Raw genomic sequence first — 27,444 nt, 5'->3', positions numbered from 1 at the left:
TAAAAAGAAGCAAGGATAGGAATAACAATAAATAGTAATTAATGATGAAATAAATAAAACTAGTTGATGAAAATAATAAAAATCATAGCAATAAATAAGTGATAATAATAAACCACCCTTAGTACATCATAATTAAATAAATAATCATAAAAAACGACAGCAACAAAAAACAGCAATACGTAACAACAATAGAGAATAATAGAAACAATTGGCAATAATAAAATTAATTATAAATATAATAAAATAATAACATTTGTAATTGCATAATAAATTATAGTCAAATAAATAATAGCAATACATAATAAAAATGGAAATAATTGGGTAATCGACTGACTCAATGATAATTATAATTGACTGAGTATTTGACGGTATCTATAACGATATGTTAATGGAGTGACTATAATTATATGATAATTGACCAACGGTGTGATAATTATATAACTGACTATGATAATTGACAGATTCTATGATAATTATATGATATTTACTATTTGATGGTATATGTGATTATGGACTCTGTGATAGCATAGATGATAATTATATGGTAATTGACTCTATGAGGTTATATATAATTGAATGACTATATGATAATTATATGATAATTGAGGACTCTGTGAATCTATAGATGATAATTAAATGATAATTCACGAACTCTGTGATGTTACCTATGATAATTATATGATAATTGAGTGTTTCTGTGGTGGTATAATAATTATATGATAATTGACTGACTCTATGATAACTATATGATAATTGACTATTTGATGGTATCTATGATAATTATATGATAATTGATCCTATGATGGTATATATGAAAATTATATGATAATTGACGGTATATGTGATAATTGACTGACTCTATGACAGTATCTATGATAAATGACTATTTGATAATTTTAGGATAATTAACTGTTTGATGATTTTTATAATTGACTAACATTGACGACATCTGGGATAATTATAATTGACTCTATGACGGTATAACGAGAATTGACTTTGTGATGGTATAGATAATTTATATGATAATTGACTCTGATGGTATAGATGATAATTATATGACTATTGACTCTATGATGGTAGCTATGATAATTATATGGTAACTGACTGACTCTATGATGCTATGTATAATGATTGACTGAGTCTCTGAAGGTATCTATGATAATTATAAGGCAACTGACTATTTTACGGTTTATGATAATGATATGGTAGACTGACTCTATGATAATTATATGATAATTGATGGACTCTATAATTATGTGTTAATTGACTGTCTCTGTGATGGTATAATGGTAATTATATAATTGACTCTGTGATGGTATCTATGATAATTATATGGTAATTGAGTGACTCTATGATGGCATCTGTGATAATTATATGATAAGTGACTGACTATGATAATTATGTGATAATTCATCAACTCTGTGATTGTATATATGATAATTATATGATAATTGACTAGCTGTGACGGTATCTATAGTAATTATATGATAATTGACTGATCCTATGATAATTATATGATAATCAACTGACTAGTGTATGGCATACATGACCACTGACTGACTCTAGGACCCCAGACTCTTCCTGAACTTTGCACCCCTTGACCTTTTCCCTCCCCCAACCCCTCCTTACACCCACCCCAGGCTCCTTTGTTCCCCTCAAGGCCTCACCTTCCTCCTTAGGCCTTGGCTACTTCTTCTTCTTCCTCTTTACTGGTTTTGTTCTCTTTCCCCTCCACAGGGGAGGGTGTCCATGAGCTTTTTCCCACAGCCTCAGGCTTCTGGGAGGAAGCAAGAGAAGGAAGTGGGAGGAAGTCCAGGAAGTGGGAAGCAGGGATAACTTGATATTCACAGTTTAGGGCTTTTGGAGGGGCACAGGCCTTGGGCCAATGGCAGGCTGCATAGGAGTTTGTGAAGTTCCTTCCCTCAGGATTGGGGGGGGGAAGAGGAGGGGCAAGGGGTTGGGGTAGGAAGCCCAGGAAGAGGTATGGGAAGTTAGGGACCCCTGGGAAGCAGGGCATCCTTTAATATGCAGAGCTGAAAACTTCAGGAGGGGCTTCAGTTGGGGAGAGTTTCCTTAGTGACCATAGCACATGCATGCAAGGGGGAGGGAGGAGGGAATGGAGGAGGGGAGGGAAGTTGGGAAGGAGGGAATTATGGAGGGAAGGATGGAAGGATGGAGGGAAGGATGGAAGGGAGAGAGGGAAGGAGGGAAGTCTTATTGCATTTATTTACCTAATTTATAATATCACCTCGGTTGATGTCATTTCCTTTATTTCAGTGTATTTTGTGTCATTTATCTAATTTCATTAAAATAAAATGAAATAAAACAAACTAAACCAAATGAAATGAAAAAATGAAATAATGTGACACAAAATGGAATAAAATAAGATGAAATAAGATGAAATGTAAAATGAAATAAATAAAAAGAAATAATGTGAAATAGAAAGAAATTTAAAGAAATGAATGAAATACAATGAAATAAAAATGAAACAATGAAACAAATGAAATGAAATAAAGTGAAATGACATAAAATGAAATAAAGTGAAATAAATAAAATAGAAGGAAATAATGTGAGATAAAATAAAATGAAATAAAATAAAATGAACTAAATAAAATGAAATGAAAAAATGAAATAATGTGAAATAAAATGAAGTAAGATGAAATGAAATTAAATAAAGTGAAATAAAATGAAATGAACTAAATAAAATGGAATGAAAAAATGAAATAATGTGAAGTAAAATGAAATAAAATAAGATGAAATAAAACAAAATGAAGAGAAATGACATAAGATGAAATAAAGTGAAAAAAATGAACTAAATAAAATGAAATGAAATGAGGTAAATAAATGGAATGAAAAAATAAAATAATGTGAAATAAAATAAGATTAAATAAAATAAAGTGAAATGACATAAAAGGAAACAAAATGAAGTAATGTGAAATAAATAAAATGAAATGAACTAAATAAAATGAAATAATGTGAAATGAAATAAAATGAACTGAACTGAATAAAATGAAATGAAAAATGAAACAATGTGAAATAAAATAAGATGAAATGAAATAAAGTAAAATAATGTGAAATAAAATAAAATAAAATGCCATAAAATGAAACAAAGTAAAAAACAATAAAATAAGATGAAATGAAAATAAAATGAAATAAAATGTATATAATGAAAAATATATAAAAATATAAGATGAAATTTGTAAAAATATATGTAAAATATATAAAAGCATAAAATATATAAATTGTAAAATATAAAATATATAAATATATAATATATAAAATATAAAATGCATAAAAATATAAATAAAATATGCCATGTAAATATATTAAATATATTAGCATACATTTTATTAAAATAGGATACTTGCAATGCATACACTATTTGTAATATATATATTATAATATATATAAAATAACACAATCTATAACAGCTATAATATGTATGATGCCATAATAGAGGTAATATATCTTAAACTATAATATATATAAATAGATAACACCGATAAAATACACAAATATATAAAAATAGAACATATTAAGATATATTATCTGTCTATAAATATATCAGACTATACTACATATCATGCATTAAATACATCAGACTATACCATATATCCTATATACATAGAATATTATGAAGTATATAATATATAAGGCTATCTGAAAATATATTTATAAAACATACATGAGACAACATATGACACAGGAAACTATAAACTATATTAATATACTACACCATAATATATTAAATTATAATATAAAATATACATAAATATATAATACATACAACAAACTATACTATATTAAACTATAATATATATATACATAAACATATAATACATATGAAATCACAAATATATTATATAAAATAGAATACACTAAAATATATTCTCTATCTATAAATAAATATATAAATATTATCTATCTATAAATATATCAGACTATACTATATATCACGTATTAAACTAACATATATACATAAAGACAAAAAAACCTAAGAAAATACAGTATATCTGGAAAATATATTGAAATATAATACAGAATCCATAAAATGTAAAATGTATTACACTATCATGTATAAAAACATACTCAAATAGCATATATAAGACATATAAATGTGAAATATAATACACATAAAATAAATGTGAAATGTTTGGGGAGAATTTCTCTGACCAGTGGGGGACTTAGCCTTGGCAAAGATATTCTGATGCCTTATTAGCAAACTAATAGGCCAATGAGGATACATCTACATTAAAGTCTCCTGTATTTGTTGGCCAACAGAAGCCACTTTGTCATGAGACTCTCCAGAGCCACCGCCCCCACCCCCATAGAGCCTCCCTGGGGAGACTTGTTTGCCCAGCTGCTCCAGGGAAAGCTTTATACAGTAAATAGGGAAGTCAATGGTCTAAGATAATTAGTCTCCAGAAAATAGTAGCTAGATCATAGAGTTTTGCCTTGACTGGTTTGATCCTTTGTAATGCTGACACTCTTTGTTGTAGCCACATCCTTTGTAGTAGAGACATCCTCAACTTTTGTATTGATATGGATATCTTTCTGTATTAATTTTACTCTGGAAGTTGTGAATTGATTTCTAACCCTATATAAACCCTGGCCCTCCTAAAATAAAGTGTACATTGGTTCACTCACCTCTGCATCCCCCGTGTCCTGACTTTCGGCTGCAGTTACCAGGGTCCAACAAAATGTCGTATCACGCTATCATATATACATAAAAAGATTTAAGAAATAAAATAAAACAGATGGAAATAGCACATGTAAAAACATATAAAAGTACAACATAAAAATACAATCTGTACGGAACCTATGAAAATACAATATATTGTGTCCATAAAACCTGGAGCGGGTTACAATGCAATGCATGCAGAATCAATAAAACACGATGAACCATACATGAAAGCCTATGGAATGTAACGTATGTGAGTATATATAAAATATAAATATAAAACATAAAATGTATAAATATAAAATATAAGCATATATAAAGATAAATATAAATATATAAATATAAAATGTGTAAATATGAAATATAAGCATATATAAAGTATATAAATATAAAACGTATAAATATGACATATGAGTATATAAATATAATATAAAATATATAAAATACAAGTATACATAAATATAAAATATAAGTATATATAAATATAAAATACAAGTACTTATAAATATAAGTATATATAAATATAAAATATAAATATATAAATATAAATAAAAATTATAGATAGGAAATATAAATATAAAATATAAATAAATATAACTATAAAACATAAGTATATATAAATATATGTAAATATAAACAAAAGGTATATAAAGTATATTAAAATATAGACATACGCATATATTTTACTACATTTTATATTTATATACATCATATTTTTATATATTCTGCCCATATTTAATGAAGGGATGGGGAAAGGACTCAGTTTCCCCAGCTGCTTGTTGGGGGAGGTGAGGACATAGCAATCAGCACCCTCCCAGGCAGATGGACAAGCAGACAGGCAGACCCCATAGATAGGCAGACAGACAGACACATAGACATAGACAGGAAGACGGACACACAGACAGAGGCATTGCACCAGGCCTGTCTACCCATCATCTGTCCATCTGTCTGTCCCTCTACCTCTGTGTCTCTCTGCCTGTCTGTCTGCCAGTCTATTTCTGTCTACCTGTGAGTCTGTCTCCTTGCCCGTATGTCAGTTTGTCTCTGTGTCTGTCTGTCTGTCTCTGTGTCTCCCTGTCTATCCGTCTGTCTACCTGTCCATCTGCGTCCACTTGTCTGTCTTCCAGTGTATCTCTCTGTTTTCTGTGTACCTATCTGCCCGGTCTGTGAGTCTGTCTGTCTGGTCTCGTTGTCTGTCTCTGTGTCTGTCTTCCAATGTGTCTATCTGTGCATCTGCCTCTGTGTCTTCTTGTCTGTCTCTGTGCCTATCTTTATGTACCTGTGAGTCTCTCTCCTTGTCTGTCTGCCTTCCTGTCTATGCCTGTGTCTCTGTGTCTCTCTGTTTGTCTCCCAATGTATGTGTTTGCCTGTCTGTCTCCTCATCTGTTTGTCTCCGTGTCCATCTGTCTATGTGTGTCTGTCTGTCTCTTGCTATGTGTTTGTGTGTCTCTAGGCCTCCTCTCTATGCCTACCTGTCTGTGTGTCTGTCTTCCAATATGTATGTATGTATGTATGTATGTATGTATGTATGTATGTATGTATGTGTCTGTCTGCCTGTGAGTCTTTCTTCTTGTCTATCTTCCTGGCTATGCCTGTGTCTGTCTGTATGCATCTGTGTCTGTGTCTGTTTGTGGTCCAATATATGTGTCTGCCTGTCCGTCTGTCTCCTTGCCCATCTATGTGTCTGTGTGTCTGTCTGTGTGTTGGCCTGCCTCTCTGTCTGTCCCTCAGCCTGTCTGTCTGTGTGTCTCTGGGCCTCCTCTCTGCATCTGCTTGTCTGTGAGTCTCAGTCTCTGTGTCTTTCTGTCCACCATGTCTGTCTCTGTCTGTCTGTGTCTACTGGGACGTCTGTCTTTCTGTCTCTTTGTCTGTCTATCTTCCGGTCTATGCCTGTGTCTGTCTGTCTCTGTGTCTGTCTTCCAATGTATGTGTCTATCTTTTCTGTCTGCCTGTGAACCTGTCTCCATGTCTGTCTGTCTCTGTGTCTCTGTGTCTATGTGTCTGTCTCTCTGTCTCCTTATTTGTCGCTGTCTTCAATATATGTGTCTACCTGTCTGTCTTTCTGTGTCTGTGGCTTTCAGTATGTCTGTCTGTCTTTGTGTGTCTGTCTCCTTGTCTGTTTCCCAATGTATGTGTGTCTGTCTGTGTTGGTCTGTGTCTGTCTCTGTGTCTGTCCTCCAATGTGTGTGTGTCTCTCTGTCTTTCAGTGTGTCTGTCTACCTGTGAGTCTGTCTCCTTGTGTATCTATCTGTGCCTGTGTCTGTCTGTGTGCCTCTGGGCCTCCTCTCTGCGACTGCCTGTCTGTGAGTCTCTCTGCTGGTGTGTCTGTCTGTCTGCCTGTCTGTCTTCCACTGTGTGTGTGTCTGTCTGTCTTTTCTCTGTTGGTCTGTGAGTCTGTCTCGCTGTCTGTCTGTCTAGCTGTGAGTCTGTCTTTCTGTCTCCTTGTCTGTTTATGTGTCTGTCTAGATTAGATTACACTATTATTATTATTGCATATTTCTCCTTTCTTTTTTTTTTCCTCTTTTCTATATTTTTCCCTAGGTGAGTCAATCATCAAACCCTGGTGTCATCAGGTTTGGGTCAGCGACCTTACATTATGTATCTAAAACCAAACAACTACTAAACATAAAAAGGTCTAAAATAGACTTCTCAATGGATTACAATAGCTCAAAAGCTATGTATGTATGTTCATATAAGACAAGGATAAGCTAACTCTATTGTTGATGTTACATTTAAAGTCATAGGTGAACTTACTTTGGCGTAGGCCACGTATACTGTATATGATTATGGTACACTGTGTAATGCATATATGTCTACCTGATCTAGGGAAGGGAAAAAAAACAGGGTGTAAACTATCACAAGAAATGTACTCACTGCCCTATTTTGTAACTGTACCCCTTTTGCACAACACCTTGTCAAAAAATTTTAATTAATAAATAAATTTTTAAAAAGTGGAATTCTAACTGCACATGATTAACAAATGAGGCAAATATCGGGGTTAAGAATGTAGTTCAGTGGTTAGGGGACTGATCTAATTTGAAAGACCCTGTCACCAAAGGAGTGGGGTAAGGAGGGAGGACTGGAGGAAATAAAGAAGAAAAGAAGAGAGAATAACCAGAATATGCTGTATCTTCAATAATGCTTAGGAAAAGAAATAAATAAAATTAAGTCATAAAATAAAATTAAACATGAGAATAAAATAAGGAAGTGAAATAAATTAAAATTAAACATACCAAAATAAACAAAAATAAGACAAAAATAAAGTAAAATACAATTTAAAAAATAAAGTGGAAAGCCAAGTAGGGCAAGAGATGAGAGTGAAAAAGATTAAGAAAAATGAAACAGAGAAAAGTAAAATAAGAGGAATGAGGAAGGAGGTAACAAACAGCCCAAGAAATGTATCCAGTGCCTAACATATGAAACAGTAACCTCTCTGCATATCAGTTTGACAATAAAAATTTTTTAAAAATCCTCATGGGTTAAAAAAATGTAAAATGAGAAAGCAATAGAAAAATAAGAGGAAATAAAATCAAAATTATAATGAAAAATTACAGGGAGGGGAATAATGCAAGTTAAAAAAGTAAAATAAAAATTAAAATATATTCTGAATAAAGGAAACTAAGGTTTAAAGAGGAGGAAGCTAGAGAGATAAAAATAAATTAAATTAAACATTGTCGCCAGACATTTCGTGACACGATGATCTCAGAGCCTGGAGAAATAAATGGAAATAGAGGGGAATAAAAGGAAATGCAGACCACATTCAGCTGAGTTCTGGTTGTTTACTCTTCATGTTTTCCACAGACTTCCAGAACTTTCCAACTCCTAGAAAATAAATAAAAAATTATGTCACAATATTAAAATCAATTATCAATAAATAAAAATATTGTAAATGATAAACACTGTAGATGATGAATACTATAAATCACAAGTAGATGATAAATAAGTGTTATAATAAATAAGTTATAAATAAATACAAATATGTAAATAAAAATAAATATTATAAATGATAAATACTATAAATGGTAAGCACTGTAAATGATAAATACTATAAATCATAAGTAAATGATGAAGTATTATAATAAGTTATAAATAAATAAATAAATACAAATATAAATGAAATATGAATCAGTAAAAATAATATGCAATAAATGATAAATATTACAAATGATAAACACTTTAAATGATAACTACTATGAAGTAGAAGTAAACAATAAATAAATGACATAAAAGATAACAAATATAAATGAGTATTATAAATGATAAACACTGTAAATGATAAATACTATAAATCATAAGTAACTGATAAATGTTATAATAATTAAGTTATAAATGAATACATATGAATATAAATGGGATAGAAGTCAATAAAACTGTAATAACCAAGGCCACGCCCCCGAGGAGCTCAGAGACAACAGGCCAGGCCCCCGGGGAGTGCAGGGACTCCGGGCCACACCCATTGATGGAGGTCCACGCCCCCATGGATGCCAGGCCACGCCCCTGAGGAGCTAAGGGTCTCCAGGTCACACTGAGGAGGAGTGAATGAAAGACCATGCCCTCAACGAGCCAGGGAGGCAAAGCCATGACCCCAGAAGAGCACAGGATGCCAGGCCACAGCCCTGGACGGCAGACCACGCCCATGAATGACAGGCTATGTCCCCAAGGAGCACAGGGATGCCAGGCCACGCCCCCACCCATAATCATATCTGCCAGGCCATGCCCCCAGTGACACCACTTCTGCCACCCATAACACGCCCCCAAAGGCTCCCCCTGCCAGGCTAGGACTCCAAGGCTTCACCTCCAACTAGGCCACACCTCCAAGCCTTCAAACCAGCCAGGCCAGGCAACCAGCAACACAGTATACTCACTCCAGCCAGGTCGTGGCCCCAAGAGCCACCCCTTGGTAGGCCATGCCCCCAAGGCCTCACCTCCTACCAGGCCAAACCCCATATACCCCACTTCCCACCAGGCCATGACCCCTAGGCCGCAGGCAGGCCAGGCCACCCATGCCCCAACGACAGTCCAGCTCCATGGCCACGCCCACTATGACACCACACCAGGAGCAGCAGGGGGAGAGGAAAGGAAGAAGCATGGTGCAAAATCCCTTTAGTTTCTTTGTGTGACGCTGTAGGCAGTATTGCCACAGCAAAACATTGAGCCATGAGATGCTCAAGAAGGAATCTAGAAAGCAAACAAGGAAAGGAAGTTTGGTTGCCTCCTACCGTAGGCAGTCCTACTTTCCATATTTTCATGGGAGAGCAGAAGTCCAACATGGTCCTCCTTTTCCTAGAGAGAACAAGAAAACATTTCTCCAGAGCGGGTGCTCTGGGTTTAATTTTCCAATCTGGAAAAACACATATACTGTACTCCATCCCACACTGATTCGGGATGATTTAAAATTTCTTGATAATTAACATAAGCATAACTAATCCTGGGTAATACCCCCCCCTTTTGTTTTTTAAAATTATGACACCAGCGGCCACCAGGCAGGGAGTATGGGTGGAGGTCTCGTCTTCTGTAGCTACTTCCTGCTGTCAAGGGGGCGACGTAAATCAAGGGCCCCTGGTCAGCCTGGCAGTCCGGTATAGTTGGCAAAAAGTTCCCATCATTACCATGAGTATGGTCACGAGGGCCAGAGAGCGCTATGGTTTTCTCCAGCCCCCCTGAGTCTTTGGGCATACCCAGAAGTTTCCAGGGCTGGTGCCTCCAGGGTTCAGGCCTGTGTTAGGGTGACGACTGTGAACGGCAAATTCCCCATTGGTGATCTCAGCAAGAGATGTTATTCTGTCAAAAGACACTTTTGAAAAGGTCAGGCAAAGTATTGACAAGTTCTCAGAGCTGGTTGGCATGAATGGCATAGAACACACCCTGGGCATAAGCCAGGAACAGCTCCCTTTTGGAGCATAAACCCAATTGTAAAGTGAACAGGTAAGGAGAAACGACTGAAAGAAGTGTTTAATGATAGAAAGCTGGTTTGGCATAGCCAGTCAGAGGCAAAAAAAAAAAAAATATATATATATATATATATATATATATATATATATATATATATATATATATATACCTATATACAACTGGCAGAAAAGAAGAAAATGGACAGGAATTAACTCTCTCGATTTCCCGGCTCTGATCCATTTTGAAAGGGTGAAACAAGGCAGCTCCCTTTAGGATAATATGGCACCATTCTCCTCTCACTCCACTCCACCTTTCCGTCTCCTGGACTGGATAAGTCCCAGGAATTTTAACGTTTGTGGCTGGAATTGCATTTTCCCATCCGTGTTTGAACTCGGGGCCTGAGCACTGTCCATGAGCACTTTTGTTCAAGGCTAGTGCTCTACCACTTGAATCACGGTGCTGCTTCAGCCTTTTGCTCGCTCTCTGTGGTTGAGCTGTCAATCTGGCTCTTTGCTGTTTAACTGGGAGGTGGGATTTTGGAGAGATTTTTTCCTTTTGCTCGGGCTGGCTTTGAACTATCCAGGGAGTCATAGTCCTACAAGCCCTTTTTATTCCCAATTGAGCAACAAGGAAAAAACACAACAGAGATAATCCATTTGTAACTCGTTGAGAACTGACCAAAAACTGCTTGTGAAGGTTTGGCTATAACACTTGGAGAACATGAGATTTACATGCCATCAACTTGAATCACGCCATTGAATCCCACTGGCAAGTGAAAGAGAACACAGATAAATGACAACCAAGGGCAAAGGGTTAAAGCATTGTGGAATCCTCAGTCTCGGAAGTGGCTGCGTCCCTCATCCCCATTTGGCAAGTTCCATGCCATGCGATGGGGAACTCTAGGCAAGGCTGTAGTGGCATCTCTGGGTAGACTCACATCTTGCTCTGGGTTGCCTGCAAGATTTCTATATAGATTGGTTAGGGTGTTTAGAATTTTTTTCTGGCGCTGGTATATCGATGCCCTTTTGGTTTAAGCAGGGTGAAAAGACTTTTTTAATCACAAAATTCAAAGACTTTCTTAATCACAAAATTTACCTGGCTAGCTGTGACCACTAACATAACTATGGTGATTTAACCTGGAGTAACTGTTAGGATGGAACTATTCACATCCTCACAAGGCTCATAAATCATTCGAGCAGCTTCCAATGGGAGAGAGAGCAAAGAATCATTAGTAGTGAAAAAAGGCAGTTTGGGAACAGACTGTGGTGGCAGCTTCCTGTATCCAGGAGCTGCCACCACCCAGGCGGCTAGCACATCTGTCCACCTGTATCCTATAAAGCAATATATTAATCCTGGGTCAGGAAAGTTGAGGTTAATAGTCACATTTGTATGAAGCAATCCCAATTCCTTGATCTTGAGAGTTTATGAGAACACATGAGAGAAAAATGGGAAGGTAAAATCTTAATTTATGCCAAAGAGTTGTTAAGACTAGATGCACACTTAACTTTTTTTTTTTTTTTTTTTTTTGGCCAGTCGTGGGCCTTGGACTCAGGGCCTGAGCACTGTCCCTGGCTTCTTCCCGCTCAAGGCTAGCACTCTGCCACTTGAGCCACAACGCCGCTTCTGGCCGTTTTCTGTATATGTGGTGCTGGGGAATCGAACCTAGGGCCTCGTGTATCCGAGGCAGGCACTCTTGCCACTAGGCTATATCCCCAGCCCCCACACTTAACTTTTAACACACTGAGTATAAAACAACATGCTGATTTCATACCATTGTGCTTTTACCACATGCTGCATATTTGAACCTTATGGAAACACACTGAATATAAAATAACATACTGGTGTACTTTTACCACATGTTGCATATTTGAACCTTATGGAAATTTTTATAGGCACCTTTATTTGCATCGAACATTGGGATGAAAACCTATTGTTATGCTTTTAAATCTTACCAACAACCACACGCGCGCGCGCACACACACACACACAAAAATACCTGAGCGCTCTTTAAAATTGCTTTGATTGGCCATTTAAATTTTTTGGAATTCCAGCGGCAAATGATATTATTTTGCCCATTATAGAACCACGTGGTTGAATAAAAAACAAAAGGGAAACCTGTTAATTACACACTCCCAACATGACAATTTTTAAATCACAGTGGACAAGCAAACCCTTTTATCCATCTAGAAAAACTCCAGTTGATTTCATATCTTTGAACTGGTAAACATGGAAGTTCAATCAAATTACCTATTGTTGTATCAAAACTCTTTGTTTTCCTTTTAATATTCCATTTTAGTTTATAATTTGAGACTTTCCTGGTTCCAACCCCGTCTGCAGCTGTAAGTCTGACACAGAGAGAAAATGTGCAGGCAAATACAGCGGGGTGCTAGCCCCTCTCAGCTGCAGCGCAATCGCTGGAGGCCTGTTAGTCTGAGTCCCCGCCCAGCCCAGGGGAGTCTGGCACGCCCCTCACCTGGGGGGAATTGGTGGGGCCCCGCCTCCAATATGGTGTGCCCCATTGTGCTCCACGTGTGTGTTAAGTCAGAGAAATCAGGATTCAACCAACTCACCCTAATTTCTGAGCTTAACGACCATCGGTGGGCACAAAGCAGTTTGCTGGGCTGCAGCAGGTCCAGCCCCTCCGGGGCTGCTGCCTCCATTGCTGCCGCCCGCGCACCCCAACGGGGACGCCGGCCCATGGCCTAAATTGCACGCCACACCTTTTTTTTTTTTTTTTAAATTTTATCTGCAGGCTGGGGCCGCAGGCAAGCTGCTGGCTCCAGCCCAGCCACTGTAAATACAAGCCTGGCCAAAACAGCAGCAATCCCCAAAGCTCTGCCGCCACCATGCCACAGCTTCCCACATGGCGGAACCCCGCTTCCGCCACGCCGTGCTTGGCCCGCCACACTCGGCTGCCCAAATGCTACCGCAAAAGACACCTGGTGCCGCCCGGGGCCACGCGAGCCCCAGCGCACTCAGCTCGCAAACCCGGGGTCGCGCGGAGCCCAGTGTACTCACGCTCAGCCCTCGCAAGCCAAACCGCTCCGGCCACCCACTGCTTCTCAAGCACCACTGTGGGTGCCGGGCCGCCTTCTGGCCCGGGGTGCGCAGAGCAGAACCGACCCCAGCCCGGGGTCGCCGTCCTCTCGCTCCAGCACTGACACGTTTCCGCGGGAGGCGCGCCCCGCTCCCTCCGCCGCCTGGTGCCAAATCACCACGGCGGGGCAACTCTGTGGCGCCGCGTCCCGCGAGCCCATGTCTGGCCTGTCTTGTCTCCATGCTTCTGCCCCATCTGGATGGGCAGGACCCTCCTCTAAAACCCTACTTAGCACAATCTGTGGTGATACTGTATCCCGAACTTCTTGGCCGTATGATTCACCCCACGTCTGGGCACCATAATGTTGGGGTTTGGACAACCCCTCTCTCCCCACACGGGGAGAATGGTAACCACAAACTCTATGAAAGAGCACTCAGCCTGGCCCTCCGCCAGCGGAAGGCCAAAGGCGTGCTCACATGGGCAAGCGCTAAGTTGAGGAAGGGTTGCTGAAGCCTCCCCTCCCCCCAGTCCCCTCACATGTTACCAAGGGCGGAGGCGAAAAGGAAGGCATCAGGGACATGCTGCGGTGGTGGGAAGCATCTCAAAGACTTTAATATGGAAGGGCACTGATATAGAAGTAATGGCGGGAAAGAAAGGGGGTTGGCCAAAGGGCCAGTCATAGGCTAGGGATCACGTTCATCAAGTGACCTCACGAAACTTCCCTTTGTGGGTGGGACAACCGCATCATGGTGGCAAGCAAGTGTTCACCTCCCAAGGGGTGGAGGCCAGAAGGTGGGAGGGACTTCCATTGTCCCAAAGCTGGCGGAAGGGCAGCCTTCCCAAGGCCATAATAATCCCCAACACTCCACAATGCACTCTTCCAGGCGAAGTGTGTATTTCACAAATCACTGAAGGCAGGCACACAAATGGCTCTAAGAAAAATACTGATGGATGGAGGATTGGGAAAACGTGGTGCAGATTGTCTGGTCCTCAGACAATTGATGGGTAACTGTTCATCTTCCTTCTAGACTCAAATGGTTAAATAGAGGAAGGGTGCACAATTTGGAATTATGTTCCTTTGATCTGTTCTGTGAGGAAAGTCAATAGACTCCAGGAGAGAAGGTCACTCAGGTGATCTGAGTTCATGTCATCATGTCCAGAAGACCCTTAAGACAAGTGTTAACAGCCGGGAGCTGCAAAAAGAAAAAGAAGGTGGAAGGTTTCATCTCATGGTGTTTTTAGTACTAACAGCCTATGAGTTTAAAGTTATAAGATTTTCCTCAGTCCTCTGTGATATTTGACAACTTGAATGTCAATTGAACTATCACTGTGATCTGGATTGTATTTATCTATTGTATGTTGTAATCAATTATCTAATCATGGCCATTGTCTTTTGTTGTCATGGGGCTAGCTCTCTTATCACTTTGAGCCATTGCTCACCTTCCAGTATTCTCATAGTTAATTGGAGGTAGGGTTAGTTGAGAACCTCGATCTTCAGGTCTCAGATTCCTGAGTAGCTGGGATTGCAGGCAAGAGCCCTCACCTCCAGCCTTCCCTTGTCATTTTAAATAGAATTCAATGAATTACAGAAGGCTTTGAATTGAAGTTGATTCAAAGTGTGCTAGATGGCAGAATTGCCCACCTTAATGTCAAGAGCTACAGGGTCCAGATTCTCCTTTGAGAACTACACAAGTCAGCATAAAGCATCTTATCCCTGACTGTGTGCATTTCATCAGACTGTCTGACAACTCTGATATGTCCACTTGATTTTTTAAAGTTCAAATCTTTCTCATATAATGTAAAAGCTATAGTCATTGCCCCCAAGGACTATTGAAGCCTTTATTCAGATGAATGTACTTGAACATAAGCTGTGTCATCAAAACTGACAATTTATAAAATACATATTGTATATACCTAAGTGTCAACTGAGTTGCAAGAAAGTTTTGTAACAAGGTCGCACCTATTTGGGACCTAGACAGTGAACTGAATAATCTATAGACTACAACTGAACTGTTGGCCATGTGTCTTTGATGTAGAGAGTGTGACTCACAAGACCTGTTTTATATTTCGCACCAATTCAGTGACTTGCCTGTGTAGTAAATATTGTTGAACGCCAAGCAACTATTCTCACTCAGTTTCTAGGGGTTAGAAATCCAGGAGAAGCTTCGCAGGGTGGGGGGATGTGAGTGAGGAGCTCAGGAGACAACTGTGAAATTTTCTGTTAGGGCCATAGTCATCACCAGGCTTGATTCCTTCCTAGCTCATGTCCCCCAGCCATCATCTGGAAGCTGCATCTCCTTGTCATGGGGCCTTCTCCATAGAATACTCACACATGCAGTTTTTTTCACCAGGAGCAAAGGGTGAAAGCGCTATAGAGAGTAACAGCCATTTATAACTTAATATCAGAAGTGATACTTCATCATTTCTGTCCCTTTCTATTCATTAGATGCAAAGACTAGATCTGCCCATATGTGACCAATGAGGCAGGCAATTGTCATAACTGGTGCAGGTTTGACCTGGGACTTCCTTTTAGAGTACTTTTTGTTAAAGGGACCTGCTCAGCTAATGACTTGCAGTCCTGAATTAAAGGAACAATCTACACCTCACCTATGCTCTGTCATATCCAGTCCCTGAATGGGTCTATGCCCAAGATACGTGGTCTTGGACAGTGTTGGCTATGCCTGGCACTGGCTGGCAATGCCCCAAATCTATGGGCTCTTGAATGGGACAGAAAAGAAAGGAAATTCAGAAAATAGTCTAAGAGACAACTAGGACATGAAACAGTGTAATGTGTGTGAAGAGTCTAGGGAATAGAGAGAGCACTGTATGATAAAAGATAATGGCCATGCCAGTCATGGCCATATACTCCTGTAGTTCTGCCATTCAGAACACAGAGGCAAGAAGATCATGAATCCAGTTCAGCTTGGCGACATCACCCTCTTCTATATCAAAAGAGAAGGAAGATAGAGACAAAAGGAGGAAAAATGTAACAAAGGAAAAGAAGAGAACGGGAGGAGATGGTAAAGAAGACATGCTGGGCTCGGGATGCCTCCCCTGGCGCGGGGATCAAGGCTCTGCTATGCTTCTAACAGCTCCCTTTCTCACCCTCTCCCCTGGTCACCCGACCCACAGGCAAGGCCAGGGTGGAGTGGGGGGCCCAGGAAAGACCACAGGTGCACGTGGTCGTATGAGATCGCTTTACCTTCCTCCTTACCCGTGAAGAAAGCCAGGCATACACGGACCTCAGAGACGCTTCGTGAGCAATCTGATTTATTAGGCTGGGGGCAAAGGCTAATATGGTAGGAAGGGACAAGAGATTGGCTAGGACACTGATAGGCTGGCGAACTTGCCATAGGACCCCCTCTCATGAGCTAACGGCACTTGGAAAACGCCGTGAGACTGGGGGCGCATGGGCTGGCGAAAAAGTTTGGGGGCTGTTCGCAAAGCCGGTTCTTCTGGTTCCGGTCCCAGAGAATTGTGGCCTGCTTCCACATTCCCCAGGGCTGGGGAAAGGGCAGCGTCTCGGGCGCACTCTCCAATGCCCATCCCCCACAAGGCCAAGGGTTCCCCAACATCGTCTGGAGGGGTAAATAGAGAAAAGAAAGGAGGGAGAGAATTAGAAGAACCAGTGTTACAAAGGAAAAGTATAAGTTGAGATGTGTAAATAACCCTCATGGATAAACCAACAATGATAAATTACAGCAAGTAATTATAGGAACTTTTTAAAGGAGGAAGAATAAAGTAGGTCACAATAACTGGCAAAATGAAACAGGGTTATGGAAGAATGGCTCTCTGAGATTGTTTTGTCAGTGAATTTTCTGGTATGTTTTTTGGAATTAAGTCTTGCTATGGTAAGTTGGACTGAAAATAATTATACAGGTCAAGCTGGCCTAAACCCCCCCAACTTCCTGCCTCAGCCTACTGCTGCCTTCTGTGTTTGTGAATGTGGCATTATTATGCCCAGCCCATGTTTAATACAGTGTTGTTGTCAGACCTAGGGCTGGAACACAGGGCCTAGGAACTGTTCCTCAGCATTTATGCTTAAGGGTAGCTCTATCAAACTTGAGGGTACAGGGCCACTTGCAGTTTTCTGATAATTAATTGTTGAGAAACGTCTCATGGACTTTCCTGCCCAGGCTGGCTTTAAATGAGATTCTCAGATCTAAGCCTCTTGAGTAGCTAGTATTGCAGGTGTGAGCCTCCACTGCCCCACCCATTATTTATTTTCCTTGACAAGAACCCTTAAAGTGGGCACTGGTGGCTCACACCACCAGAAAACCAGAAGTGGCGCTATGGCTCTAGTGGTTGAGAGCTAGCCTTGAGCTGAAGAGCTCAGGGACAGCATCCAAACCCAGAGTTCAACAGCAAGAACAAAAAAGGCCTCTCAAGTAGAATAAGCTTCATGTACATGTTGTCACTTTATTTGATTTCGGTGCCCTGGTTATTGCGTATACGTTTATCTGAATTAGAGAAGGGAAGGGAAAACATCAAAATGGTAAGACAAAAGCTAAAGGGCAAACCAATGCAGCAATGATACTCACAAGAAAATATGTTGTTAATTAACTGTCCATCTCAGGCAAGGGGGAATTTTAAAGGAGGGGAGATGGGAGAAGAATGAAAGAGGTGTTAAAAAGTGTGACAAAAATTGTATTCACTACCTTATGTATGTCAGTAACCCCTCTATATGTCACCTTGACAATAAAATTAAATTAAAAAAAGAAGAAAAAGTGATTAAGCTAATCAAAAACAAAAGCAGGACAATGAAGCACAGAAAATGGTATAAGCAGGAAACTCAAACTAGAATGGCAGATGTGGACAAAACTATGAGTTAATCTTGGATGTCTGCTTTCCCTTCTCAAGTAGAAAAAGCATATTTGATTCAAATTCTTGAATTCTGAGAGCACAATTAAGGTGGGAAGGATCTTTAATCACAAAGGTATTTTATTTACAACCTAAAACCCAGAAGCAGATCCACCCTCAACCTCCCTATGTTTGACTGCAATTACCTTGTCCTGGGTTAGTTACCCAGAACTCAGACCTGAGACCTGGCTTAACCTGAACTCTGAAATTCCAACTTAATTTCTAACCACGTCAGCCTCCAGGCCTCGAAATGTCCAAAACTCCAGACCTCCAGAGGAATAGGCTTCCTTCCTGTAGGCCTCACCTCTCTTCAAACTTTAAGTCTCAAGCCTCCCCACAGGCTTTAGGCTTCTCTGCCATCATCAGGCTCCGGACTCCTCCATCAGTACTCAGGCCTAAGACTCCTCCTCAGGCCTAAGGCTCTGGTTCGGCTTTGCCCTGCTCCTCTGGCTGGCCTGGTTTGGCTCACACACCATTCCTACACAGGGTGGGTACGGCTCATTGCTCCACTCTTCTCCTCAGACCTGCTCGTTTCTCCTCCCCGCCCTGCTCTCTGGCTGGTCTCATTCCGCTCTGGTCTGCTTCACTCCCTCCTCTCTCCTCCTACTGTTCTCTTCTCCTCTCCTCCAGAAGTACTCTCCTTTTTAATTTCCTTGCACCAGCAGTCCAGGGGTGGAGGTTCTGGTTCCCCCAGAGTGGGGCGGGACTTCCACTTTTTTATGCAGCGGGGCATGGCAATCACGCCAAAGTGGGGAGGGGCTACTGCCCTTCAGGTTAGTACAAAATCATTGAAAAGTCTCCATCTCTCGGACTCATATGTAATTAGTTATAGATAATGCTATGGGACAAGAAGAGTGTTGCAATTTCTGTAAAAAGTTTGAGTACAGTGGGTGATGTTTTCACCAGGAGCAAACCTAACGTACCTTGCCCTCCTTATCCCCACCCCACAAAGAGCAGGGACCACTGGCCAGTGTCCTCTTCTTATGATTCCCACATGGTTGCCATGGGAGCAGTAGCATCATTCCATGTACCTGGCTTCCTTGGCAACAGTCCTCCAGGCTCAAGAGCATACCTCTCAGTGGGTGCATGCTGAGCCCTGATTGGTCCATTCCTCACTGATTGTCACTGGTCCCACTTGTGATTGGCCTATTTGCTCCCTGATGTCACCAGGCATTGTGAGGCATCCCCAGTAGGGTATATAAGAAGCTGCTCTCCACTTTTGTCAGTTACAGCACTGGGAACTTTTCTTGGTGACCTGCTAGACTAACTTCGAATGACTCTAAGGCTTTATTTGTGTGGGGTTTTCGAGGGACCTCTGTTGGTGTGGCTTGGGTTTGGGTATTTTCATTATTCTGGTGTTTGTATTTACTTGTTTTTTAGTTTAGTTCATTTTAGTTAAAATTTCTTGTGTCATCTTCATTTAAAACATTCAAGATAATTATAAGATTGACTACTTGTCATCCCAGTGGAAAGATGTCAAGATACAACAAAGTTTTCTTTAATTCTTCTTCAGAAGGGGAGGAGGAGATCACGATCATCGGACAGTTTCAATTGAAGGAGACCATCGGCCATGGTAGCTTTGGATATCTGAAGGTGGCCCATCACTGACTCACAGACACAAGGCTGGCCATGAATGTTCTCTTGAAGAGACACCTGGAGAGCCATGGCATAGAAAATGAGGTGGACATTGTCAAGTGCATATGTCACCCACATATAATCCGCTATTTCGAGGTCATGGAAGATAAAGACTGTCTATATCTCGTTATGTAGTTGGCCACGTGGGGACACCTAATGGGGTGGATTTGTATATCCTGCTGCAGTCACGTATTCGAGCATAAAACCAGGAGGCTGTTCAAACAGATCGTGAGTGCCATACACTACCTTCACGAGAATGGAATAGCACAGTGAGACCTCCAGCTCAACAACATGCGGTTGAAAGCCAAACACAATGCCAAGGTCAGTGATTTTAGGCAGAGTGTCAGCACGACCACAGGGCAGTTGATAAAGGGAGCTTGTGAAGCCTTGATATTCTTACCCCCAGAAATGTTCCTACACAAAATGTATGATGCCTACAAGATAGACATTTGGAACTTGGTCATAATTTAGTATGTGTTGACAGCAAAATTTCCCCTTTGAGGGGAGGAAGTTTGCTGACATATAGGTCCTAGTTGTAGAGGCCAAGTATAGACCTCCGCTATACCTAACTGCAAAGGGACATGACCTACTTTCCCACTTCTGACGGTGCACTCCAGAGGCCCAATGTTAAACAAATATTGGAGCACCCGTGGCTGACAGGGTATGTGGCCTGGGCCTTGATAAGCCACTACCAAGCAAGCTGGATGCCATTATTGTGGCAGTCATGTGTGACATGGGGTAGAATGAAGCTGAGACTCAACAGGCAATACAGCACAGAGCATTCAATGAAGCCATGGGCACTTACTTGGTCATCAGAGAAAACTTAAAACAGAATGGCGGCCATGTGGAGTTGAGAATAATGCCTTGGATGGTACCACCATACCCAACTCCTAAAGAACATCGCCCAGCATTCTCCCAGTTTTCCTTTGACTGGTTCAGCAGGATAAAAAGTTGTGAGTCAGAGGAGAATGCCCTTCCCTCTGGTCAGCCACAAGTGGAGGCTACAGCCTCCAACTGGAGTATTAGGCAGGGCTGGAGGAGAGTGGCTGACAGGATAGTCACCATTCTTCCCACACTCTGCTGCTGTATGAAGGCCCCAAAGTAATGCCCACAGGCTAAGAGCACAGCTATTCCAGGAAGGGATGCAGAACTCAGAAACTTTCTCTCACTGTGGTGTGGAAAATCAGAGAGGTGTGCACATAAATGCTGTGGGAGCAAGTCATGTTGGAAGTTCACATTGCATGTGGCCAGCACACCCATCAGAGGCCTCAGCCCAGGCCAGCCCAGCCAGGTCCTGTGGCAAGTGCTAGGGGATCCTGCAGCAGGGATTAGGGGGAAAGGACAGCTGAAATGGAGTTGACTTTCTAAGCTAAAAGGTAAGATGAAAAGTACCTCCAGCTCCCTCTACCTTCTGAAAAAAAAGCAGTAGGCAAGCATTTTTAGTAATGTATACAACATGCCCCCAAATACTTTATAAGTTGTGCTTAAGGGCAGCAAGTTTGGTTGAGCAAATAATGTCCATAATGTCAAAATAGTGCTATGTTTGGTTGTAACTTTTTTCTGTTTCTTGTAGCCTGGGATTGATTAGAGGCGGGTAATCATGACAGACAGGCAGGCAGGCAGGCATAGGAAGTACAGTCAACATCCTGTCATGATCACCTTTGTCTCAGTAATCGCAGGCTACAATAAAAAGAACTCAGGCACTGTCCCTCCATATCTGGGAAGGCAAGCCTTTTTAATAATGTATACAACGTGTCAGCAAATCCTTTATATATTGTGCTTAAGGGCAGATATATTGACTGAGCAAATAATGTAAATTATGACATAATAATAGATATGATCTGTTGTAATTTATTTTTTATTGTAGCCTAAGATTTCAGAAAGCAGGGTGATCATGACAGGCAGGCAGGCAGGCAGGCAGACATTATGAGGTAGAGTCAACATCCTGTAATGATCAACATTCTCTCAGAAATTCCAGTCTACAATAAACAGATCTTCATGCACTGTCAAAACACATCTTGGAAGGCAAGGATTTTTATCAATTATTAGAACATGTCCCCAAATCCTTCATGTATTGTGCTTAAGTGCAGCCAGATTGGTTGAGAAAATAATGTACATAATGACATAATAGCTTTATGTTTTGTTGTCCATTTTTTTCTGTTTATTGTAGTTTATGATTTCTGAGAGAAGTTTGATCATGACAGGCACGTAGGCTGGCAGGCACTATGAGGTACAGTCATTATCCTGTGATAATCACCTTTCTCTCAGAAATCCTAGGCTAAAATAAACAAAACTTTGTACACTATCTCAACACATCTGGGAAGGCAAGAATTTTTAATAATGTATACAATATGCCCCCAAATACTTTGTATTTTGTGCTTTAGGGCAGCTAGATTGTTTCAGCGATTAATTTCCATAATAACATAATAGTAGGTGTTCATTGTTGTATTTTTTTCTGTTTATTGTTGCCATGGAATTTTCAGAGAAGGTTTTCATAACAGGCTGGCAGGCATGTAGGCAGGCTGGCAGGCCAGCAGACATTAGGAGGTACAGTCAACATCCTGTCATGGACACCTGTCACTTAGAAATCACAGGCTACAATAAACCGGACTTGGTGCACTGTCTCAACATATCTGAGAAGGCAATAATTTTTAACAATGTATACCACATGCTCCCAAATGCTTAATACATTGTGCTTAAGGGAAGTCAGTTTGGTTGATCATTAATGTCAATTATGGCACAGTAGCAGCTATAATTTGATGTAACATTTTCTGTTTATGGTAGACTGATATTTCTCAGAGAAGGATGATCATGACAGACAGGTAGGCAGGCAGGCAGGCAAGCTGGCAGACATTAGGAGGTATAGTGAACATACTGTCATGATCACCTTTTTCTCAGAACTCCAAGGCTACAATAAACAGGACTATGTGCACTCTCTCAACACATCAGGGAATGCAAGCATTTTTAATAATGTATACAACATGCCTCCAAATCCTTTACAGGTTGTGTTAAATCTGTGAAGTCAGATTGGTTGAGAAAATGAGGTCAATTATGACATAATAGTAGCTATGATTTGTTGAAATATTTTCTGTTTATGGTAGCCTGGGATTTCTGGGAGAAGAGTGATCATGACAGTTGATCACCCTTCTCCCAGAAATCCCAAGCTACCATAAACAGCACTTTGTCCACAGTCTCCACACATCTGGGAAGGCAAGCATTTTTAATAATGTATACAACTTACCCCCCAATTCTTATACATTAGGCTTAAGTGCAGGCATATTGTTTGAGCAAATTACGTCAATAATATTATAATAGTAGCTATATTTTGTTCTAATTTTTTCTGTTTATTGTTGCCTGGTATTTCTGAGAGAAGGGTGAATATGACAGGCACAGAGTCAGGAAGGCAAGCAGGCAGGCAGGCAAGCAGGCATTTTGAGATACAGTAAACATCCTGTCATTATCTCCCTGGTATCAGAAATCCCAGTCTACAATAAACAGAACATTGTACACTGTCTCAACACCTCTGAGAATGGAAGCATTTTTTAATAATGTAAACACTAGAGCCCCAAATCTTTTATACATTTGCTTAAGGGAAGCCAGATTGGTGGAGCAAATTATGTCCATAATGACATAATAATAACTATTTTTTTTTTACAAATTTTTCTGTTTATTGTAGCATAGGATTTCTTACAAAAGGATCATCACAGGCAGGCAGGCAGGCAGGTAGATATTAGGCGGTATAATCAACATCCTTCATATATATCCTTCTCTCAGAAATCCCAGGATACAATAAGCAGAACTTGCACTGTCTCAACACATCTGGGAAAGAAAGCATTTTTAGTAATGTATACAACATATTCCAAAAACCTTTGTACATTGTGCTTCAAGGCAGCCAGATTGAGCCAGTAATGTCAATATTGACATAATAATAGCTAGGTTTTCATGAAAATATTTTCTCTTTATTGTAGCTTGGGATTTCTGAGAAAAGGGTGATCATTGCAGGTACCCAGGCAGTCAGGCAGTCAGGTAGGAAGACAGGCATTAGGTGGTACACAATATGCTGTCATGATCACCCTTCTTACAGAAATCACTGGCTACAATAAATAGAACTTTGTGCACTATCTCTACCTATCTGGGAATGCAAGCTTTTAAATGCTGTACACATGTCCCCAAATGCTTTATGAATTGTGTTTAAGGGCAATCAGATTGGTTGAGGAAATGTCTATTTTGACATAATTGTAGCCATGTTTTGTTGTATATTTTTCCTGAATATTGTAGCTGGGGTTTTGTGAGAGATGGGGGATTATGGCAGGCAGGCTAGGAGGCAGGCAGGCAAGCAGTCATTGAGGTACAGTAAACATCCGGTCATTATCACTCTTCTCTCAGAAATTCCAGGCTACAATAAACAAAACTTCATGCACTGTTTCTACATATCTGGGAAAGCAAGCCTTTTAAATGCTGTATTCAATATGCCCCCAAGTCCTTTATACATAGTGCTAAAGGGCAACCAGATTGGTTGAGCAACTAATGTACATGTTGACATAATAGTAGCTCTATTCGTTGTAAAATATTTTGGTTTATTTTAGCCTGGGGTCTGATAGAAGGGTGAGCATGTATGGCACACAGGCAGGCAGGCATGCTGGCAGGATCTCAGGCAGGCAGAAAGGCATGCAGGCATTAGGTGGTACACAATATGCTGTCATGATCACCCTTCTCACAGAAATCGCTGGCTACAATAAATAGGACTTGGTGAGCTGTGTGCACTCATCTGGATGGCAAGCATTTTTAATAATCTATACAGCATGCCCCGAAATTCTTTATTCATTTTGCTTAAGGATAGACAAATTGGTTGAGCAAATAAGGTCAATCATGAAATAATAGTAGCTATGTATTTTTGTAAATTTTCTCTCTTGATTGTTCCATGGGATTTCTGAGAGTAGGGTGATCATGGCAGGCAGGCAGGCAGGCAAGCAGTCAGACATTAGGTGGTATGTCAACATCCTGTCATGATCACTCTTATCTCAGAAATACGAGACTAGAGTAAGCCGAACTTCCTGAACTGCCTCAACACATTTGGTATGGCAAGCATTTTTAATAATGTATACAGCATGCCCCCAAATTCTTTATAAATTTTGCTTAAGGATAGACAAATTGGTTGAGCAAATAAGGTCAATCATGACATAATAGTAGCTATGATTTGTTGTATATTTTTTGGTTTATTTTAGCCTGGTGTTTCTGAAAGGGTTATCATGACAGGGAAACAGGCAGGCAGGCATTAGGAGGTATAGTCAACATCCTGTCATGATCACCCTTCTCTCAGTAATCCCAGGTTACAATATACAGACTGTGTGAACTGCTGCACACATCTGGGAAGGCAAGCCTTTAAATGCTGTACACAACATGCCCCAAAATCCTTTATGCATTGTGCTTAAGGGAAGTCAGATTGGTTAAGCAAAAAATGTCCATTATGACATAATAGTAGCTATGTTTTGTTATAAATGTTTTCTGTTTATTGTAGCCTGGGATTTCTGAGAGAGGAGTGATTATGACAGGCAAGCAGGCAGGCAGGCAGGCATTAGGGGTACAGTGTATATCCTGTCATGTACACCCTTGACTCAGAACTCCCAAACTCCAATAAATAGAACTTCATGCACTGCCTAAAACATATGAAAAGGAATGCATTTTTATTGATATATACAACATGAGCCCAAATCTATTACACATTGGGCTTAAGAACAGCCAAATTGTTTGAGCAAAAAGTGTCCATAATGACATAATCGAAGCTATGTTTGTTGTAAATTTTTCTGTTTATTTTGCCTAGGATTGCTGGGAGATGGGTGATCATGACAAGTTGGCAAGCAGGCAGGCATTAGGCAGAAAAGTCAATATCCCGGCTAGATTACTCTCACAGAGAAGATGGCGCCCTGTGATGGCAATGTGAAATGAGCACATTTGCAAGCAGTGCTCTGTGGCTCTAAGGACCATAATGTGTATGATTTGCCCCAATGGGCATGATACCCTCATATCAATGGCTGTCTTCTCATTGACACAGTATTTTTTTTCTTGCCATTTCATCTGTAGTTGACATGGCATTCTCAGAGGCAATCCAGTGGCATCATCCCAAATGGTCTTCATGCAAATAGATTTTGGACACAGATGTTGGAAGAAAGCTATCCAAGAAAATGTCTTCCCCGTGGGCTTCGAAATCATAATACCTGCATGAAGAGGGAGAATCTGCAAACATGTTTTCCAACTCAGGTTTTTCTCCTGGATAGAAGGCCACAGATTCACAGCCCAGGAAAGAGTTTCATGCATTCTTCCCTGGAGATTCGCAAGAGGCTTAGATGAAAGAACATTAGTTACAGTGTAAATCTCTGCCAATAAAAAGACACATATGCATACATACAGACATATATGAGTATACATAGCTGCCACTTCAAACTTTACTTCCAGGCAGAATTTCATCTTGTCAGATGCTTCAGGGATGTGCCCTTTGATCTTCATACTCATTCTTCTCCAGCTTCCCCTTCTTCACAAATTCTTGGCGGGCTCTAGCTGCTTTTCTACAGTGAATCACTGAGCCCACATGAATGGAGATGTGCTGATGGCTGGATTTTTTCCTCTCTACACTTTAGGAACAGATGGCAGTAACAGTGATGCTTCCAGGAAAGAAGACAATAAGCTGAAAGTAACTTATCATTCTATTTTCATTTATTGTTTTGTTTTCAGGATTGGCAGTGGCTGAGGTAACTTGTGTGTACAAAGCAATAATCTCTGTCTTCTCTACCCTGACCTCCCATCCCTAGTGTACCAGAAACAGCTCAGTTTCAATATTCTACTTTACAAGTATTCCTGGGTGACTTTCTCCCTATCAGTAGAAGACTCTTGTTTCATGCAGTGTAGCTTCTCCCTTCCATGGCTGTAAGTTGTTCACTTTATTCAAACATCCCTGTATCTCTTGCATCCCAGCTATCATGGTTGATAATGAAGTGATGTTATTAGAGACAACCTGTGTCAGTGGCATGACTTCTGTACCAAAAGGTTACAGAAACCTTTCCTTCCCAACTAGCCAGTGGTCTGAAATTTTTTTCTTTTGTGACACATATTTCAAGGAAGTTGATTAAAATTCTTATTGTAGTCTGGTGGCTCCTGATTGTAACCCTATCTAAGCAAAAGGCTGATATCTGAGTGTTGTGGGTTGAAGCCAACCTGGACAGGAACTTCCTTGAAAATTTTATCTCCAATTACCCAGCCAAAAGCTGGAAGTGGGGCTTTGGCACAAGTAGCAGAGTGCTATCCTTGAGCCAAAAAGTTCTATTAGAGTTTCCAGGGTTTGATT

The 27,444-nt window shown here is 40.3% G+C and overlaps 1 pseudogene; it reads left to right on the top strand.

Moving 5' to 3' along the window:
• Positions 1-27,444, top strand: part of LOC125367012 — a 49,056-nt pseudogene that overhangs the window by 4,060 nt on the left and 17,552 nt on the right.

This window comes from Perognathus longimembris, chromosome 18 (genome assembly GCF_023159225.1).
Source record: "Perognathus longimembris pacificus isolate PPM17 chromosome 18, ASM2315922v1, whole genome shotgun sequence".
NCBI classification, from domain to species: Eukaryota; Metazoa; Chordata; class Mammalia; order Rodentia; family Heteromyidae; genus Perognathus; species Perognathus longimembris.
Note: the sequence above shows the minus strand (reverse complement) of the source record. Positions and strands in the feature narration are given on the sequence as shown.